A 14,806-nucleotide genomic window follows, 5' to 3' on the forward strand; every position below is an offset into this window, starting at 1 on the left:
CACATATTTTGTATGCTATATGTATTATATACTGTATTCTTACAATAAAGTAAGCTAGAGAAAATAAAATGTTATTAAGAAAATCAGAAAGAGAAGAAAAAACATTTACAGTACTGTACTGTATTTATAAAAAAAAAAATTCAAGTGTAAGTGGACCCATGTTGTTAAAGGATCACTTGTTGTTCAAGTATACACTTTCTTTTTTTTTTTTTAAGAATTTATTTATCTATTTGAGAGAGAGCGTGAGAGAGAATGAGGGGTAGGCAGAGGGAGAGGGAGAAGTAGGCTCCCTGCTGAGCAGGGAGCCCGATGTGGGGCTCGATCCCAGGACTCCAGAATCATGACCTGAGCCGAAGGCAGACACTTAACCAACTGAGCCACTCAGGTGCCCCTCAAGTATACACTTTCTTTAAGTACATTGTAGATGTTCAAGGTGGGACAGCATTAGAGGCTGAGTAATACATGAAAGGGATACAAGAAGGTTGGAAACATACATTTTAGGTCACAGGAATTGTATGTAAAAAACAAAATCATGGAGTAATTATGACAATAGCAAGTAGTTAATTCTAGCTGGAAGGCAGGCTTCATAAGGCTATAATGAAAACTAAAGTAAATATAAAACTAAATGAAAGCACATGCTTACAGAAGCTTCTGAAGACTTTCAAAATCATCCCATACTAATCATTTACAACATACTCCACAGGGTGTACAGGGATGTTGAATGAAACTGTTCTCTTTGTCCTTGAATTAGGATAAACCTTAGGGCTGAAAGTAGGAGGCATTGTTTCCCACATTACAAATGTAGTTGTAACTGAGAAAATATTTCCAGCTATGGTTTACCAAGAGACAGCAGAACTCAGACTTAGTGCTATCAGCTACCACTCAAACATTTACTCTCAAGTTTACATTTAATACAAACACCATAACAGAAGAGAACTGAGAGCAATAGGCCTTGTGGGAATGCCTTCTGTATCAGGCTTTCACGACCACTAAGTCAAGAAAGAGGTCAGAGAGACCCACAACAAATCAAAGAAGCTGTCTGACTACAACAATGGGAGACTGGGTTCTTGTTTCCTCGCTGGGTGTTTTCTGAACTGCTCAATCTACAATCCCATCAGATGGTTTCATTCTATTCAAATGTGTTGACAGCTTTCACAGATCTTCCTAATTTGGGGGTATAGAGAGCAAAATGGAGTCTCTCATGTCAAGCGGGAGCCTATGTCAAGCAATGACACAAGCAGTTAAGGTACTGCAGCTAGGGGACATCACGGGGACCAGCATCAGCTGACACCCCAGAACTGATAATGGGCAGAACCAGAGGAGGTCTGCGGGGACCCGAAACTGATTAAACCCTTTAAAAAGGGAAGGATTCTGGCAGCAAACTGTCAGACTCTTCAGACCTGACCCCTCTATGTCTCGCCACTTAAAAAAGGCAATTACTGCTGGAGGCTCTGCCCGATTGTCGTCTGTAGAGAACTGGGATCCTCTGCTGCTTGAACATCAGAGGCGGTAAGTGCCGAGAGCTGACCCGGACCAGACCTAGGCCTTATCTCAACTGCGCACCCACAAACTGACTTCACGTTTTGTTTGTTTGGTTCATTCACTTTCTACACCCTTCTGTTACCTTGTTTGTTGTTCGGTTTGTCTTCCGTCCTGCTCTGTGTGCTGTGTAAGAAGCCAAGTTTAATCACATGGTGAAATGTCATTGACTTTAGATTTCTGAACCTGCTTTATAATTGTGATTTAACTTTGCTTTATGATTGAATAAAGCTGACATTGTGGAAGGACAACTAGTGTGCGCCTTCTTAGCGTGCTCATGACAGGGGGTAAAAGTGAACAGAGATGATGCTACTTGCTTCTACTGGAAATTTTTCTGAAGATAGACGGCATAAAGAAATAGCCTGGAGCTAGCAGGATAAAAAGGGACCAGGCAGTTACAGGCCTGAGTACTTAAAGTCTACTGATTTAAATGTTAATCATTTTTAAAACACCATCACAGAAACATCTAGACTAGCGTTTGATAAAACAATTGAGCACCATAGCCTAGCCAGATTAACATATGAATTTAACCATCACAGTCTAACCCTCATCAACTTGGTATCCATATAAATCCCCTAAAACCATACTTAAAATCCAAATAAGATTAATGATAAGGTCACACTTCCATCTCTCATGATACAACTATCCTGCATACACCTGAAGATGCACTAACTCCCCAGAAAAGGAGGCAAAGTTCTTGGGTAATGTTCATCCTTCTCCTTGACATCTTGTAATTTAAATACTGTGATGTAAAGTTAACAATAATTAAATACTAATATGTAACATTATACATTTTAGGTTATATGATAAAGAGATAAAAAGAAAACAAAGGGGGCGCCTGGGTGGCTAGGTTGGTTAAGCGTCTGCCTTCGGCTCAGGTCATGATCCCAGGGTCCTGGGATCGAGCCCCACATTGGGCTCCCTGCTCTGTGGAGAGCCTGCTTCTCCTTCTCCCTCTGCCTGCCGCTCCCCCTGCTTATGCTCACTCACTCTCTCTCTCTGTCAAATAAATAAATAAAATCTTAAAAAAAAAATAAAAAAATAATAAAGAAGCCTACCTTGCTCTTAAAAAAAAAAAAAAAGAAAGAAAACAAAGATATTTGCTACACACACAGATAAAAAGAAACATTCATAACAAAATAAAGAAGTAATATTCATAACAGCTATAGTCCTTGTTTCTATACCTGGTCACATGGTTGTGGCTGATATTTGTAACTACCTTCTTGAAATACCCATTCTGTTTTTGTCCTCAGTAAGCACCTCAGCTGGTCATGGGTTTTTACCTGGTGGGGTGAGCCAAAACTTCATTTGTGAAAGGTCTGGGACCTTGAATTGGGTAACTGCACTTTTCTAATAACTTTAGTCACAGGGCATCTTAGTACTAAAAGACGTCCTAAAGGTTTGCCTATATGCTAGATATTCTCTTCCTTACCTCCATTTTAGCACTCTAATTTCTCCTTGGTAATCACGATCAATCATCCTAGTCAATACAGTAACTCCCTCCTTTGCCTGTTTATTCATAACATAAGGAGGCTTGGCTGGTAGTCCAACTTCCAGTTCAATGAAATCATTATTGTGTCTTCTGTTGGATGAATCCCTCTCTTTGGGACCAAGATATCTAGATAAGCAGATCATAAGGTCATGAGAACAGTAGGCAAAAATTTTGCTAGTGGATTACTAGGAATAATAGTGAGTGGTGCTACTTCTGTTTCTATTTTTTGATTCCTAGACTAATGAATTCTGGCTGAGAGAAATAGCACCATATATTGGATGCTGATTTAGAGCATGTTATACTGGGCACCATAACCTAACCAAATTGACATAATTTTACCATCCCAGTGAGCAACCATCTATACCCCAGGTCTCCAACAGAACTACTCAACTCTACTATTGTAGTATGGAAGCAGCGATTGACAGTATGTAAACAAATGACCATGGCTGTATTCCAATAAAAAATCAGTGGGGCCAGCTTTGGCTCATAGACCATAATTTGCCAACTCTTGATCTAAACACCTCAGTTATGAGGCAGAGATTGTCCATCTGGGTAAGAAATTAAGATGATTAATACAGTCAATAGAAAACACTTTAAAGGTAAAAACACATGTCCAGGCAGAATACAAGGAGTCCTATGTGTGCTAAGACCATGCAAAAAAACAAAACAAAAAAAAAGTGGGGTGGTGGGGAGGGGAGAAAGAAACACAGCATTCAAGTTTTAGAAAGTTTTGTCCTGGAGGATTAGGTCATAGGGTGGTTTCAGACAAGGCTTACTAAGCAAAATTCTGTCTGGACTGGTCTTGTTCAGAGTTGGTAACCAGGATAATTTGACTGGTTCAGTAGGGAAGTGAAGCTGGATATCAGAATTGATATCTGTCTTTCTATAGTTTGTCAGAGTTCTTATTTTTCTGCAGCACATGGAGCAAACACAGAAGATCCAGGTGTTTATATGGATACGTATACATTGTTCTCCAGAAGATTTATATCCCATTTGGTTCATGGAAAGAAAAGCAATCCTAAATAAAATCTCAAGCTGGGCCAATTTTTAATGCATTTCAAACATGATTACTGATATCAAGGGAAACAATTTATATATGACCCATTTTCTTTGTCAATGTAATAATGTCTTAGAAATGTTTTGCAATAAATGACATTCACAGGCAGAGTTGACATAAAATGGAATTCTTATCCAACTCACAAAAATACAATGGGAATTGTCTTTTTTTAGTTGCTTATCACTGATTTGAGAAAGAAAGTTTATTCTTGTTCAAGAGTGAAATGATTCTCAACCTTCATATAGCTTCTGTTTTATTTTATGTACTTAGGGATTATTGCCCTTGTTGTCTAGTAGGATTTTTTCTTCCCTTTAAGTCTCCGAATCTCTTGACTAGGATATCCACAAAACATTGCCTCAATAGCTAACTTTATGACAAACTGTAGGACAGTGAACATTACTAAGCTTGCTGAAGCAGACTCAGAGTATAAATAACAACCCACATGCAGGTGCTGGAGATCTTTCACCCTCAAGCTTTCCCTTTCACACTCCCTCACTTCCGTCCTCTTATTCACTGTAGCATAGCCTGCTAATGTGAGGAGTGAGGGAACCCATCAGACTGTAAGGAAAACTATGAATGTGAAGAATTCTAACCAGAGCAATGACCTAATGAATCACAAAAGGCAGTTAGGTGAAGAATTCAGAGGCAGTATGGTCTTGGAACTAGAGGGTACAGTAGAAAGGGTTGATACAATCAGCTCTGACCCTGTTATATCACTGGTACATGTAAGAACGAAATCAAAATAAGATTTCAGTGTATATTCCAAGTCAGGGAACCAGAAGTGACAGATTCTTGCACTTTGCACAAATTCTCCATTGCCCACAAAGGAAGGGCTGCAAGAGTATCAAAAAACCTACTTTAAAAGCAATGTCCTCAATAAATGGAGAGATATTCCATGTTAATAAATAGGAAAACTCAATATGATATCAGTTCTTCTGAACTTGGTCTATAGATTCAACCATAATCTCCATCAAAATTCTAGCACCCGTCCACAAACTGATCTTAAAGTATGTATAGAAAGACAAAACACCCAGAATAGCCAACACAGAATTGAGAGAAAGGAACAAAGTTAAATCACTGATTCTACCCAACTTCAAGGTTTTCTGTAGATCTGTAGTAATTAAGACAGGGTGGTACTGGCAAATGAATAGATAAGTAAGGTTAATGAACAGAATAGAGAGCCCAGATATGAACTCAAACAAATATAGGCAACTGAACTTTGAAAAATGAACAAAAGCAATTCAAAGAGGAAGGATAGTCTTTTCAACAAATAGTGTTGAAACAACTGGACATCCACATGCAAAAAAAAAAAAAATCTAGACACAGACATTACACCTTTCACAAAAATTAGCACAAAATGTATATAGACCTAAATGTGAAATGCAAAACTATAAAACTCCTAGAAGATAACATAGGAAACACTTAAGTGACCTTGGGTTTGGCAATTAGTGTTTGTATACAACATTAAAAACATGATCTGTTAAAGAAAAATTTGGATTTTGTTTAGTCGGACTTCATTAAAATTAAAACTCATGCTCTTCAAAAGACACTGTTGAAGAAAAGAAGAGACAAGCTATGGACCAGGGGAAAACTCTGATAAATTTGATAAAAGATTGATATCCAAAATATACAACTCAACAATGGGAAAACAAACAACCTAATTAAAAATTGGGTAAAAAATCTGAACACACACTACCAAAGATATATAAATAACAAATAAGCGTATGAAAAGATGCTCAACAACAGATGTGAGTACTTAATAGTGAATTAAATGAGATACCACTATACCTATTAGAATGGCTAAAATCAAAAACATTGATAAATCAAATACTGGTGAGGACGTGAAGTAACAGGAACTTTCCATTCTTTGCTGCTGGGAATGCAAAATGGTTCCGATATTTTGGAAGACAATTTGGACGAAAGTACATATATCCTGATCCTTTGATCCAGGAATCACACTCCTTGGTATTTACCCAAATGGGTTGAAAATAATGTCCATAGGAGTACCTGCACACGGATGTTTATACTAACTGTATTATAATTGCCCATACTCAGAAGCTACCAATGTCCTGTATTTGCTCAGTGAACAAATAAGTAAGCACAGAGAATAGAATATTTTCATTGCTAAAAAGGGATGAGTCCTCAAGCCATAAAAAAGACATGGAAAACTTAAATTCATATTGCTAAGTCTGAAAAGGCTACACAAGGTATGACCCCAACTATGTGACATTCTGGAAAAGGGAAAACTTTGGAGACAGTAAAAGGATCAATAGTTGCCAGGGTTTTGGGGGAACAGGGAAAAGAGAGATGAATAGGAAAGGTACAGGATTTTTAACAAAATGAAACTGTTCTGCATGATACTATATAGGCAGATATATGCCATACATTTGTCAAAACGCAAAGAATATATAACATAGAAACTGAACTTTAATGTAAATCATGTAGTAAATCATGTATGTAGCTATAAATGTAATTAATTAAAACAATACTCATTTATTATCTCATAGTTTTGTAGATGAGAAGTCCATTTGGGCTTGACTGAGTTCTCTGCTTAGGGTCTTAAAATATCAAAATCAAACTGCCAGACTCGCTAGGCTCTTATCCACAGGCTCTGAGAAAAATCTGCTTCCAAACTCATTCAAGTTGTTGGTAGAATGCCGTTTATTGTGGCTGTAGGATTATCTTTTTTTTTTTTTTAAGATTTTATTTATTTATTTGACAAAGAGACACAGTGAGAGCAGGAAAACAAGCAGGGGGAGTGGGAGAGGGAGAAGCAGGCTTCCAGCAGAGCAGGGAGCCCGATGCGGCGCTCGATCCCAGGACCCTGGAATCATGACCTGAGCCAAAGACAGACGCTCAACAACTGGGCCACCCAGGTGCTCCAGGATTATCTTGACTGTAGACTGTTCTTACTCCTAGAGGTCACTCTCAGGTCCTTGCCCCATAGTCCCTCTAACTCAGCAATAGAGATCAGTCAATCCCTCTCATACTTCAAATCTTCAACTTCTACTTCTGTTACCAGCTGAGACTTTCCACCTGCCCAAATAATCTCCCTATCTTAGGATCTACTGATTAATAATCTTAGTTACAGGTGCAACATCTCTTTTACCTGAAAATAATCACAAGAATGGTATCAGGGGGTTAATGTAATGGAAACCACCTAAAAGTGAGAGGCAGAAGTGTTCAATACTTACACACCCCATAATGAAATTTCTGGGCATTATGATAAAAACAAAAACTAGAGAATAAACTACATTATTTACAAAGTAATGAGGATTACATTAGCTTCAAATTTCTCACAGCATCATTGGCTACTTCAAGATAGTGGAGAGATGCATGCAAATTTCAGAAGAAAAATGATTTTGTAGGCAGCTGTACCCAGTTACATATAAAGTTGGTGGAATCGATGTCAAAAATAGAATTGTAGGTACAAAACCCTGAAATTGACAGAGAGGAGTAAACCATACTAATGTGGCAAGTATTGCCTGAGTGCTCAGAAATCCTGATAATGTTGTATTAACTCTTTCAGCATTCCGAACAAAGCTATGAGGTAAAGACTGTCATTACCTTCATTCACATTTTTCAGATGAAGGAACTGAAGCACAAAGCATTTAACTGACTTGTCCGATCACACAGCTGTTAAGTAGTACAGACTTGATTAGATTTGATTCAGTTCCAGGTGGCCTGATTCCAGAACAATTATGTGTGTGTGTGTGTGTATACATATATATATGTATAAATATATTTATACTTTTATGCATCTAGCCAAACAGTTGCAATATATAAACCTATAAAACTTCCAGGAGTAGGCAAAATCACAGAATGTGCATTTTTAAGCAATTTTCTTCAAAAATGCCTGACCGAGGGATGCCTCAGTTGGTTAAGCATCTGCCTTTAGCTCAGGTTGTGATCCCAGGGTCTCCTGGGATCGAGTCCCGTGTCAGGCTCCTTGCTCAGAGGGGAGCCTGCTTCTCCCTCTGCCTGCCACTCCCCCCGCTTGTGCTCTCTCTCTCTCTGACAAATAAATAAAATCTTTTAAAAAATGCCTGATCAAATATATAACAACAAAAAATATCCTATGTAATTGAGCATTCCGGGAAGTATATTCTGAGAATGTTGACTCTTTGTCATGGGTAAACTGACAGATGACAATGAATTATTACAGGGATTTCTTGTCATAACATTATAACTGGTTAATGTAAAACAACGTGGTCAGAAGGAATCCTAGCACAACATGCAGAAACAGAAATATGGCGTATTTTCACAACTCTGAGAATCAAGAACAATTGATCACATGGAGAAATTACACACAAAACACTAATTGGTAAACAAATATGTCAAGCAATAAAATGTTAAGTAGGAAGAGTATGCATAGGCAGCTTATATCTGTAAATGCAGAAAGAGATTTTTAGCTTCTAGAAGCATGGAACAGATTATTGTCTATTCAATCCTCTTATTTTTTTTTTTTTATCCACCAAAAACAAAAACAAAAACATCAGAAACAGAAAAGGGTAAGCATCATTTGTATGAAAACAGGAAAAGTATTAGTAATGGTAAGTATAATTAAGACAGCCTACAAAAAACAATTACTATAAATAATGAAGGATTTCTTAACAATGCATATATTTTATATTTTCAAAACTAAATAGTAGCTTGAAGGTAACATGAATTGACTTTATTTTATTTTATTAATATAGTAATAATAGTGTAAAAATATGCTCAAAATTACATTGATATAAGAGTAGCTTCCAATTCTAGTTCACACACTTGTCATTGTTTCCCATTTTAAATTCTCTACAGTTTTATATTTATTTCTGTTTAGACGGGGCATCATTACGATAGCCAGCATTTCTTTTTATTTAAACACTTTTGAATTAATAGAGCAATGCTCTTTCTCCTATTTGCTATGTAGAATTTATGTAGCATTGTTTTTTGTCACGCTTTCTGATGATAGATGGAGGGTAGAAGCCTGGAGGCTGTGCTCAATGCTCAAACGCACATGAATTAATTTGCTTTTCTAGTGTCTCTCATAATGTCGCCTACACAGGATACTGGTTTCCAAGCTTCTGGTAGGAAAGGTAAAATTTCTGATAGGATGACCTCTAAAACTGAAACTGTCCTCCTTGAAACTGGCCATGCCTTATCCCGTGTTGCCTGCGCTCTGAGGTCACATAGCATAAGAAAGCCACGTTTCCTGTTTCCAGAAATCAAATCGGTGTTTTCTCTCACAGGCAGTGGTAGACAAGAGAAGGCTACTAAGTCTGGGACCCAAAATTGGTAACACCTTCATAAGGAATTATGCCGAAATGGCCAAGAACCCATCCTGATTGAGGCAGGGAGGAATAGCTGGAGAACTTCAAGTTGGTTTTTGATGCACGCTGACTACTGGCAGAAAGGACATTTTAAGGTCTGCTATTAACTTAGGTCAGTGTCTGAAACAATTTTACAGAAAAGCATCTCAGTTTCTGATGGATAGGCAATATTCAAGGAGTGAAAAAAGTTGGAAAACATACATGTTTAAACACAAGTTGTTTGTTCACAAAGCCTACTCAAGAGCTATCATCAGACCCCAGAGAGATGGTTTGTCAGGGCTCCTATGGTCTGTGTCTTGATAAAATATGGGGGAAAATATTCTTCAGGAGAAAGACTAAAAACATGAGGAAGCTATTGAGAGATTGTTCATGTATCTGATAAAAAATATAGAATTTGATTACTTTAGGGAAATTCAGGATTATGGAAACTTGCCTTTCAATATAATCTAATTGTAGCTGGGAGAAGCAGAATGACAGCATACTCATGGCCAGCTTTGATACAATAATGCAGAAAAGCCAACTTATATCCTAATTTCAGTCCTTCATGAATACAGGAGGCAATTTAGAATTAGGATTTATACAAATATAGATGAAGATTAATATCCTTTAAAGAATAAAGCAAGTGATTAAAAGCTTGCAAAAAAAAAAAAATGAAGTCCAACTGAGATTTGGAATGCTCACCAAAATGGGAGAAATTTTCTATTATAATGGATATCGTTTTGGCTACAGTTTAGAAACAGAGTCTCATTGTTAGTGATTTTTTAAGAGTCTGTAATCAGTTTATTTTTGGCTGTGATCCAAGCGTTATTTGATGGTTTTAAATTACTAAGCAATTGAGACTTAGAAAAATTAATTTTCCGTATTATTTTTCTTGTAGGTAGAAAATATGGTCTGTGTAATTTATTTCTTTATAATTTATTATTAGTTTTGGGGTGTACTTTTAAATAAATATTTGTATTTTATGGATGCTGGGAAAAAAGTTTATTATTTTGCTTACATGGAGTAAATGTATAAATATGCAAATAAGGGAAAATTTTGATATTTAAACCAATTTTTCTCCTTCCAATTTGTTTACATTAGCTCTGTGCTCATCCGTTGGGCAATAGCAAAGGGTTATATACTTACTCCTTCTTGGCAGGGGTGTACAGCAAAAGGAAGGAAGAAAGCAGCAAAACCCCGCCTTTGAGTTTTCATGCATTTGATCTTAGTTTGCAGAGTAAAAAGAAATCTGGTGGTCTCATAGAGGTGTGGCTGATGGGATGGGGCTAAAGACTACACAGCAAGATGCATGGTTTAGGTAAGTAAAAAAGTCAGTGACTAAAAGCCACAAATTTGCTTTATTTAAGGGATTCTGGCACAGGATCATATTACATCCATCAGGATTTTCAAATTTCTATCACTGAATCCTCTCTAAGCAAACTCAAGCCGAGGAAGGACTTTATTAAGATTTAGGGCAACTTTCATGATACTTCAGACTTTATCTGTTAATTCAGATGACTTTCCCTTTAATCACAAAACCATGTAGCATCTGATGGGACCAGAATCTGGCACGGTCTCCAGAACCAAAACTATTCTGCTTTTACTAGCTTCTGGAAGCTTCCACCACTGTCTTAACCCATAGACCCATCCAGTGTCAGCTGTCACCAGTGTCAACAAGATGGATGGCCAGTCCCCACTTGATTGCTTAATAGTTTTGTATCAAAGTCTTGTTTTGATTCATCTGATGGATGAAACCTGTATCAAATGACAAGGAAGGCTGTAAATACAGTGACTTTCTTTGCCCTATATAAATAATGAGAGATTTGCTATACAAAGACATTTTTTTCAGATGTTGAAAGATGTTCCAAATATCAGCGTAGATACAAACGATGAGTACCCAAAGTCTCTACCTTCATTGCCAACATCAACAAACCTTTTTTTCCTATTCTTTAATATCAAGAAAAAAGTTGAACAACAACAAAAATGTTTCCACAAAACATAAATCAACTGCTGTGCAAACAAACAAAAACATAGCCATTTTCTCCCAAATAAAGGAAGGTATCCAGTTATTAGTTCTCGTAGGTCACTTTATTAGACGACTTCAGGATTTTCCACATACACAATCATGTCATCTGTGAATTCAATTTTACTTCTTTCTTTCAAATTTGTATGCCTTTTGTTTCTCTTGCTTGCCTTTTTAGACTGGCCAGGACCTTTGATAAAATCTTGAATAGAAGTGCAGAGAGTGGGCGCCTGGGTGGCTCAGTTGGTTAAGCAACTGCCTTCGGCTCAGGTCATGATCCTGGAGTCCCAGGATCGAGTCCCGCATCAGGCTCCCTGCTCGGCAGGGAGTCTGCTTCTCCCTCTGACCCTCCCCCCTCTCATGTGCTCTCTCTCATTCTCGCTCTCTCAAATAAATAAATAAATCTTAAAAAAAAAAATTAAAAAAAAAAAAAAGAAGTGCAGAGAGTAAAAATATTTGCCTCGTTCCCAATATTAGGGCAGAATATTCTCTATTTTGCTGTTAAATTTGCTATTATACGTTTTCATAAATTTCTTTATCAGGTTCAAGGAGTTCTCTTCCATTTCCATTGGCTTGAAAGTTTTATAAATAGATGTTGAATCTTTTCAAATGCTTTTGCTGTATCTATAAATATGATCACATTTCCCCCCTTATTCTGTTAATCCATTGAATTATACTGGTTACTTTTGAATATCAATGTAACATTGCTGGGATATATCCCACTTGGTCGTGGAGTAACTATCTTCTTATATATACTTCTGATAAACAGTATATGTTGTTTTAATCCATGTAAGGATACTGGTCTGTAATTTCTTTTTTCTCATTGTATCTTTGTTTGGTTTTGGTGTTGGCATAATTCCAGCTCATAAAATATTTGAGAAATGTTCCACTTTAAAAAAAAAATTTGTGTATAATTTGTGTATTATTTCTGCATTAAACATTTGATAGATTTCACCAGTGAAGCTACTGGGGTCTTTAATTTTCTTTGCTGAAAGCTTCTGGTTACAAATTCAATTTACTTAATGGATGTAGTGCTGTTCATATATATCTTCAATTTCTTCTTGAGTTAGATTTGATAACTTGTGTTTTTAAGGAACTTATCTTTTTCATTGAAATTGTTGAATGTCCTGGCATAAAGTGGATTATAATATTTTCCTAATTTCTTTTAATGTCTTCTGGTTCTACAGTGGTGCCTTCCCCTTAATAACTGATAAATGTGCCATCCTTCACTTATTTTGTCCCTTGGTGAGCACAGCTGTAGGTTTATTAATTTCACTAACTTTTAAAAAAACAAGACTACAAATCCCCCTCTAAATGCTGCTTTATCTGTTTCCCGCAAATTCAGATATGTTCTTTTTTGGTATCATTTTGTTCAAGCCCTGCTGTAGCTGGTGACATCTACGTTACCACTGCTTTGTTCATGTACTAAACAATTCTTAGTTTTCCCATGCCACTTTTTTGCCAGCTCCTGATCCTAAGGCTTAGACAAAATTTCAGTAAAATTGGGCCAGAAAGAAATCAGTAACAGATACAGTTTTAATCTCTGAACCACATAACCTCTTAGATAGTGATCCATTGTCCCTGAGTCCAACTTTAGCTCCACTTTTATGTTATTATACAGAAATGTCTTCAATCAATCATAAAATAGAGCTTTAGTAAGCATAACTCAGCATCCTGCAGGCTGATTTACAAATGCCTAAATTCTAAATTCAAGGTAAGAGTTCTACCACTGAATATTCCTGTGGAAACAAATTTAGATGGATTAGAATATTGACACTTTCATAAATTTAGAAAGTTTAGGGATTTTGTCAGAATATTATTTTATAATAAATTAAATAAATCTTTAATTTTATTGTACATTATTATTTTAACCAATGCAAGTGACTGCACTTTCTCTGCTCTAAAGTATATGGATATTGTAAAGCTTAACTTATTTTAAACATTTTTGGTAAATGTGACTATCTATTTGTTCTTGTACCCAAGACCTTTGTTTTGGTTGTTTGTTTTGTTTTTTTGTTTCTGTTTGTTTGTTTTGGTTAGCTTTTACGAAGCCTTCCAGAATTCCACAGAACAGGTATTGATTTAGTGCACACTGAGAGTTACATGTTCTCTCTAAGCCCATTACTGACATCCATGTATGAAAGATAGTGGTCAGCTTTCTATCAGATCTCTTTTTAAGTTTTAAGTAATTTTTATTAAATTCCTAGAGAATGGCACAGTTTAGGCATACTAAGGACTAAATAGTACCTTATTAAAATGCATTCTCATTACCTTTGTGTGCAGGAATCTATGGCACTGATTTAGTATGAAAGAAGGTTTGTTAAAAGACATTGGAAAATGTTTATTATGTAAAATCATCACCTTTAACCCACAATATATCTGATAAAGTCTACTCAGTACCTTAATACCCTCTATGTTGATAATTCTTTGAAGAACTCAGAGGTGTTGTGTTTTACATTTGAGCCAACTGAGTACCAAGCAGAGGTAGCATGTGTGGGAATTCAGGGTGCTCTGCATGGAGGCAGATGATCTTTAGATTTCTATAGGCCATGATATTGGTGATTCAAGGTAAACCTATATAGGTATCATGAACCTAAATACCCTAAGTCACATCAGGTACAAAAGAGAGAAATTAATTTTAACTGTTTCTGACAAGTGGGAAAATGTGGAGTGTGAGGAGGTAGTTAGACGGGTCAGGAGAAAGGTTTCACTGAAAGCATGTGAAACTCAAATGTTAAAATACAAATTTTTAGGGCGCCTGGGTGGCTCAGTTGGTTAAGCGACTGCCTTCAGCTCAGGTCATGATCCTGGAGTCCCTGGATCGAGTCCCGCATTGGGCTCCCTGCTCGGCAGGGAGTCTGCTTCTCCCTCTGACCCTCCTCCCTCTCATGCTCTCTGTCTCTCATTGTCTCTCTCGCAAATAAAAATAAAATCTTAAGAAAAAAAAATAAAAAAAAAATACAAATTTTTAAAAAGCACAGAATAGGTGGTTCAGGGAACTATGAGTAGTAGCAGGATTTCTATATGTGTCCTCTGCTTGGTTAGAGACTGAAAATATGAAGACATAAAGATGTTATCCCTGAGTAGAGCAAAGTGTAATAAGATGTTTAACTAAACCACAAAATATATTTTTTAGTTCACATGAAGCACCCGAAAAGTCACTTTGGAGCTTTCCCCAGTAGTTTCCAATTAGAGTGACTGATAAGGACTGTTTAAGACCATTGGCTCCAGCTATAGCTGTCTGATGTGGTTTCCTGCCTACAAACATGCGAGAGGGCAACCACCGAGCATCTTGGAGAGAAAACAAGTGACAACTTCCTCTCATGATCTAACCACACCTACAGTTCTTCCCTGGGTCACTAAATCTAGAATAAATGATCTCTGATAACTAAATGTAATCATTA

Source organism: Mirounga leonina, unplaced genomic scaffold (assembly GCF_011800145.1).
Source record: "Mirounga leonina isolate KUSES-001 unplaced genomic scaffold, KU_Mleo_1.0 Mir_98, whole genome shotgun sequence".
Classification (NCBI taxonomy): domain Eukaryota; kingdom Metazoa; phylum Chordata; class Mammalia; order Carnivora; family Phocidae; genus Mirounga; species Mirounga leonina.